Raw genomic sequence first — 7,720 nt, 5'->3', positions numbered from 1 at the left:
CAGCGGCTCCAGAATGAAGGTGAAGACCTCATGCTTGACGTGGAAAGATCTAATGCAGCCTGTGCAGGTCTTGATAAGAAGTAAAGGAGCTTTGACAAGGTGGCCCAGACTCCTTAAACTTGAGCGTTTTACTTGGTCTTCGTTTCTCCCTGCGTCAGCTAATGATTTATTGCTTTTCAGGTCCTATCAGAATGGAAACAGAAGTATGAGGAAGCTCAGGCTGAACTTGGGGCCTCCCAGAAGGAGTCCCGTTCTCCTAGCACTGAGCTGTTCAAGGTGAAGAATGCATCCAAGGAATCCCTGGATCAACTTGAAACGCTAAGAAGAGAAAATAAGAACTTACAACGTTGATTTCTCACAGTCCTTCCTACCCCATATACCCCTGAGAGGACCTTTCCCTGTTGCCATCTTTCTGACCATGTCTCTCATCTGTTCAACCACAGAGGAGATTTCTGACCTCACTGAGCAGATTGCAGAGGGAGGAAAGCAAATTCATGAACTGGAGAAAATAAAGAAGCAAGTAGAACAAGAGAAATGTGAAATCCAGGCTGCTTTTGAGGAAGCAGAGGTTAAGTATTACTCTGTATTGTGCTATGGAAAAACAAAGAGAAATATTAGTAAAAGAAAAACAAAAACAGGAAAATGGGGCTAGTGATAATTTAAACTCAAAGGACCTTTGCGAAGGGTAACTTGGCAATAGTTATCAAAAGCCTTAAAAACATAAATACTCTGACCCTGCAATTCTATTTCTGATTTATTCCTCTCCCAAAAAAATGTCAAATGGAGTAAAACTGTAAGACAAAGATGTCCAATCTAAGAACAAAAGTAAGTACATTATACAACAGCCATATGATGAAATTTTATATAGTCACTAAATGTGATTATTTTGGAAAAATATTTTACAGTAGGTGGTAATTTTTAAAGAGACAAATGCGCATATACAATATAATTTTGATTATGTAAAAATATATAGAAGTAGGAAAAAAAACTAGAAAAAATACACCACATTAAAATGTTTCTCTCTTACTGGGGGAGCAACAGGTAGTTTTTCCTTTGTTTTTAATGTATTACCCCACATTATACAATGCACATTTATTATGTAATCAGGAAAAAAATAATATATTTTAAAACTGACAGTTTCTAGGCCAGGGCTTAGTATATCACACAAGAACATTTTAATTTATAAAACAGATTGAGAGTTCGTATTTACTATACGTGAATTTAATTATATAATTTTATTAGTACTAATATGAATAATATTTGTATAGCACAAAGCACCTTTATTCCAGAGCTGCCCTATATAATCTGCCACTAAATAAACAAAATAATGATTTGCCTAGAAAATTCCCAGAACGACTGTATTATACTTTGTAAGATTAGACAAACTGATATTAACAAGAGTTTGCCTCATTAAGGAATATACTCCAAATACTCCAGTTCTTCTCCATTATTAATTGATGACTGCTTTGTTAAGGCATCTCTTGAACATGAAGAAGGAAAGATTCTCCATATCCAGCTTGAGTTAAACCAAGTCAAGTCTGAAGATGATAGAAAAATTGCAGAAAAAGATGAGGAAATTGATTAGCTGAAGAGAAACCACATTAGAGTCGTGGAGACAATGCACAGCACACTGGGTGCAGAGATTAGAGGCAGAAATGATGCTCTGAGAGTCAAGAAGAAAATGGAGGGAGATCTGAATGAAACGGAAATCCAGCTGAACCATGCCAATCACTTAGCTTCAGAGAGATTAAGGAATTACAGGAACACCCAAGGAATCTTGGTAAGGAATCAAGGTAAGTGGGTCCACATCAGCCTCCCAGATTAAGCAGGGAAAGTACCTGTCTTCCATTTCCCAAACACCTTGTTAAACCATCCTTTTTTTCTCTTAACAAATTATATGGCTGACAGCACATAGGGAGCTGAATTAAATACACATAGAACATAATCTTTTTAATAAAATGTTACGTAGAATAACAAACAGACACCTAGACATTAGAGTATGATATGAAATAAAGTGGACAGACTTGGGCCCCAAACAGGCCTGAGGTTGAGTTTTAGTTTTTTTCATTGACTAGCTGCCTGATTTTAAGCAAGTATTTAACCTCTCAGAATCTCTGTTTCTTCTTCAAAATAAGAATGAAAGTACCCACCTCATAGAGTTATGTGAGGATCAAATGAAATAACAGATGTCAAGTCCTGGATAGAGCATATGGAAAATCCTCCACAAATGACAGACATTAGTGACTTACACAGGAAATGATAACCAGTTAATGGCAGAAAGAGAAGAATCTATGTCTCCTGATAATTCCCTCTCACTCTAAGAAAATGACATGACCATACTCAGATGCATTCAAACGACAGGTATATGTCATCCTCTTCAGAACACGTAAGACCTTTTTCTTTTTTTCACTTAACAGGAAACCCAGCTCCACCTGGATGATGCTCTCGGGGCCAGGAGGACCTGAAGGAGCCGCTGGCGATCATGGAGAGCAGAGCCAACCTGCTGCAGGCTGAGATTAAGGAGCTGCGGGCCACTCTGGAACAGACAGAGAGGAGCAGGAAAATCACAGAACATGAGCTCCTGGATGCCAGTGAGCGTGTCCAGCTCCTCCACACCCAGGTGAGACCCTCACATCAAACTAATGCTGGTGTACTGGTAGGTGATGCATTAGAATTATAACATGAAAGTGCTCCATTTGTATAGATATGTATATGTAAACAAGGATGGGGGAGATGCTCAAAAATACTCATTGCCATTATCTTAGGGTAACTGGATTATGTGGATTTTTTTTTTGTGGTGTGTGTTCCTATTTCTTTTTTGGGGTTTCTACCCCTCCCAAAAAGAAAGGTTATCACTTTTTTATTTAAAAATAAGGTTTGGCTATTTAGATTATTTTGGAAACCATGAGGTAGAATAATATTGAGTAAAGATACCTGTTGCCTCCAAGATCTGAAAATGTTCCTTGCAGTGTTTCTCATCATGAGCACTCAAGCATTTAGCACTGTTGGGTTCACTGTCCCCCATGCCTTGCAGCACATGTAGCATTCCTGACCTGCCCAAGCATTACATGCAGTAGCACCCCCTAGTCATTTTGACAACCAAAAATATCTGCCCCTAAACATTTCCAAGTACCCACTGGGACAATGTTGCTTCTCTCTGGGAAACACTGAGTTGAAATCTTAAGAATATGTTTTCAGCAGACAAATTCAGTGCTCTTCAAGGAAACAAATAATGAAAGTTCAGAGAGAATAGATTCCTCCTAAGCAAGAAACTCTCAGTGCCTGCCATTCACAAAACGAATCTATTCTTTTCTATTTCCAACCTTCTAGAGATAGAATAACTAGTGATGTCTGACTGAAATATAACTGAAAGAACAATTAACAAACGTATACCAATAAAGGCATTCTTAGACCTCGGAAGTCCTTACACATAAATCAGATGGACACTAGGAAAGGTGAGGGGAAAGGAGTTCGAACCTTGCAAATAATTAACACTTTGCACTGAACAAATAAAGTTTAGTGAAATGTTGCCAGCAGGTCCCCCGCACAAACCAATAAATAAGACACCTATAAAATCCCAAGAGGGCAAACTGCAAATTTTGTAAATTTCCCCTATTTTTAACAGAATACCAGCCTCATCAGCACCAAGAAGAAATTAGAAAATGACATTTCCCAACTCCAAAGTGAAATGGAAGAAGTAATCCAAGAATCACGCAATGCAGAAGAGAAAGCCAAGAAGGCCATCCCAGATGTGAGCAAGATGAACATTTGTCTTACTGACACACATAGGGTCCAGAGCCAAAACCTATGTGCCAAAGTGGCATGGCCTTGGCATCTGCCCAGGGACTCGGCCACAACTCTCACTGTTGTGGGCTCAGCTGAGCTCAAGGACCGTCTCCTCCAGAAGGAAAGAGGGAAGGAGTCACAGGGCTGTTTCCTAAATGCTGGGGCCAGTTTAATTCTCACAAGCTCTCATTTCACGGAGAGAGTTAGTGCCTTATAAAAGGGCTGGGTGAACCAGCTGCGATCACGAGTGTGTCACTGGGCCAGTCTTTGTTGTTGACTTTTAGATGGTGTCTGCATATCCTGGATATTAATCTTTATCAGATATACTATTTGCAGATATTTTCTCCCATATTGTGGGCTGCCTTTCTACTCTGTTGATTCTGCCCAAAACTTCTCTTTACTCATAGAACAAAGGTTGTGTCTCTCTAAGCCAAGTTTGTTCCCTTTGCTTCTCTCCATGGAAACAACAGTATTATCATTCTACTCGTGTATTCAGAGAACTCCTATTCACTCTTCAAAATCCACCTCAACAGTCCTCAACTCAGGGAAGCCTTGTCTGTCAGGCCCCTCCTCTCCCAAAACTAATTAAATAAAACATTTAAATAAAATGTAGGCAACCCCTTTGCCCAGTGTCAAACTCTGTGCCTGAGTGAGCTTCTCTGCTTGTCCTTTCATGCTCCTGTAATTCTTTTCTGTTTGTTTGAGATGGAGTCTTGCTCCGTTGCCAGGCTGGATTGCAGTGGTGAGATCTCGACTCACTGCAACCTCCACCTCCTGGGTTCAAGCGATTCTGCTGCCTCAGCCTCTGGAGTAGCTGGGACTACATGAGCCTGACACCGTGCCCCACTAATTTTTTTGTGTCTATAGTAGAGATGGGGTTTCACTGTGTTAGCCAAGATGGTCTCAATCTCCTGACCTCATGATCTGCCTGCCTCAGCCTCCCAAAGTGCTGGGATTACAGGCGTGAGTCACCTTGCCCAGCCTCTCTTTTCTTTTTAAGTTGGAGTCTTGCTCTTTCACCCAGGCTGGAATGCAGTGGCATGATCTCAGGTCACTGCAATCTCCAACTCCCAGGTTCAAGTCACTCTCCTGCCTCAGCCTCCCTAGTAGCTGGGATACAGGTATGCACCACCACGCCAAGCTAATTTTTGGTATTTTTAATAGAGACAGGTTTTTAACATGTTGGCCAGGCTGGTCTCAAACTCCTGACCTCAAGTGATTCACCTGCCTTGGCCTCCCAAGGTACTGGGATTATAGGCATGAACCACTGCACCCAGCCTGGTCCTGTAATTCTCTCTGGGCACCCTGGCCCTGTGAGCTGGAGGAGGGTGGGCGGGGCCAGGCCCCGAGCAGCCCCCGGTAGGTGTTCAGTGAATGAGTAGGGGTGGGGAGGGGAGGCTGGGGAAGGCACCCAGGATGTGTTCCTCCCACCCCCCAGCCTTGTCAGGCCTCCAGCTCCTGCTGAGCTCTTGCATGGTGGCCCTTTCCCACTTACAGCTCACTGCCTTGGACTAGGTCCCAGCCGATGGCCCAGCAGTATGACCTAGATGGGAGCCAATAAGCACATGGAATGAGCATAGCCCTGAGGGGTCAAAAGTGTGTGAGGAAGAAAGGAAGGGAGGGATGGAAGGAGGGAGGAAAGGAGGGAATGGAGGGAAGGAGGTACAGGAGGGAAGGAGGGAGTCAGGAAGGAAGGAAGGGAGGGAGGGAGGAAGGGGGCAATGAATGACTGCACATAAAAAGGATTGAGTGAATGAATGCCCAAACCAAGAAATGAGTGAATGAATGCACATACAAAGGAATGAATGAATACACACAACAAAGAATGAATAAATGAATGAATGAATGCACACAAATGAATGAATGCACACAAAGGAATGAATAAGTGAATGTACTCACCAAGGATTTAGTAAATGAATGCACATACAAAGGAATGAGTCAATGTATGAACATGCCACTTGTGGGGCGTGAAGAGGCCTAAAGAGACCCCCAGTTGAGGGGGCCCCACATGTGCCCTTGCTGCTGAGGGACCTGGACATGCTGGTGCATGGGGGAAGGGCTTGAGCTTGGGGTGAATTGGCTCACAGGCGACTCATCAAGTGTCACAAGTAACCCTAAGCAGCAGGCTTCCTGTCCCGAGCCTTAGCCCCACCAAATGTAACATGGATTAGAAGAACGACCTCATGGCGCTTTTCTGAAAATTCAGTGGGTGAAACTTGGTGGCTCATGCCTGTAATCCCAGCACTTTAGGAAGCCAAGGCGATTAGGTCACTTGAGCCCGGGAGTTTGAGACTAGCCTGGGAAACAGTGAGACCCTGTTTTGTTAAAAAAAATAAAAATAAAAATTCAATGGGGTGATGGGTGTGCCAGTTCTAGAGCTGTGACATTTGTTTATTTGGTTCAACCCAAGCCACTTCAAACAACTGAGCCTCCCCAGCCAGTGGGCCAGGCCTCTCAGTGTCACTCTGGCTGGTGGGTGTGGGGGTGTGGGGGTGTGTGTGTGTGTGTGTGTGTGTGTGTGTGTCCTTCCCTTTAACTGTCCTCATTCTTTCCATCACGTGTGTGTGTGTGTGTGTGTGTGTGTGTGTGTGGTCTTTTCTCTCGCATACACACACACCTGTTGAATTTGCATGCTCTGACACACAGACACACGTCATACTTCCTTTTTAAAAATGTTTATTTTTAGAGGCACAATCTTGCTCTGTCGCCCAGGCTGGAGTACAACGGCACAATCACAGATCACTGCAGCCTTGAACTCCTGGGCTCAAGCAATCCTCCTGACTCAGCCTCCTGAGTAGCTGGGACAACAGGCATGCATCCCCGGGCCTGGCTAATTCTTTTTTTTGGCAGAGGTAGGGTCTTGCTATGTTGGCCAGGCTTGTACACTCCTGCTTCTGTATGTATGTATGCATGTATGTATGTATCCTCTTTTTTGAAAATGATTTCATTGAATCTTTCTTTAAGCACAGACTTTTCTGAAGCTCTGGGGACACCTAGGTGGAAGAGGAAGGGAGGGTTCTAGATACCCCCTAGGGCCACACTGGCCCTGGCTGCAGGACAAGCCCAGGCAGGAGAAACAGACCCTGCTGGGGGTCTCCTCTTTGCCTCCTCCCTGGGTCCCAGCTGGGTGGTCTCCTCGGTTCACTGCCGGCCAGGGTCAGGAGTGCATGGCCAAGCCCACCGCTACGTCATCATTCCAGGGGAAGGGGCTTGAAGGCTGTGTCATGGGGCGATGGGAACCTGGATTTAGTTGGTATGACCTGAGCTCAGGTTTCAGCTTTTCCACATCCTGGCGGTGGGGACTTCAGGTGGGAATTCCTCCTCCGTAAAATGAGAGCTTGTGAGAATTAAACTGGCTCCGGCATTTAGGAAATAGCCATGTGATGTAGGCTCATGCTCTTATGACCCAATTACTTCCCAAATACAAAAAATTAGCTAGGAGTGGTGGTGGGCACCTGTAATTCCAGCTACTCAAGAAGCAAAGAGAAAACTGCTTGAATCCAAGAGGCAAAGGTTGCAGTGAGCTCAGATTGTGCCACTGCACGCCAGCCTAGGCAACAGAGCAAGACTCTGTCTCACGAAAAAGAAAAAAAGGAAAAAAAAAAAAAAGAAAGAAAAATGAAATGGAAGGAGATAAAAAGGAATATATGTAACATAGGCAAGGACGTCATGACTAAAACACCAAAATCGTTGGCAACAAAAGCCAAAATAGACAACTGGGACCTAATTAAACACCGGAGCTTAGGTACAGCAAAAGAAACAATCAACAGAGTCAACCAGCAACCAACAGAATGGGAAAAAATTTTGCAAACTACCCATCTGCCAAAGAGCTAATATCCAGAATCTACAAAGAACTAAAACAGATTTACAAGAAAAAAGCAAACAAACCCATCCAAAAGTGGGAGAAAGATATGAACAGACACTTTTCAAAAGA

At 43.5% G+C, this 7,720-nt stretch overlaps 1 pseudogene; it reads left to right on the top strand.

The window, feature by feature from the left end:
* Positions 1–3: 3 nt before the first annotated feature.
* On the top strand, positions 4–4,018 carry LOC116541906 (annotated as a pseudogene).
* The last annotated feature ends 3,702 nt before the right edge of the window (positions 4,019–7,720 follow it).

Source organism: Sapajus apella, unplaced genomic scaffold (genome assembly GCF_009761245.1).
Source record: "Sapajus apella isolate SASKATOON/1434 unplaced genomic scaffold, GSC_monkey_1.0 scaffold158, whole genome shotgun sequence".
Classification (NCBI taxonomy): Eukaryota; Metazoa; Chordata; class Mammalia; order Primates; family Cebidae; genus Sapajus; species Sapajus apella.
The sequence above is the reverse complement of the archived record's forward strand: the minus strand, read 5'-3'. Positions and strand labels throughout refer to the sequence as shown.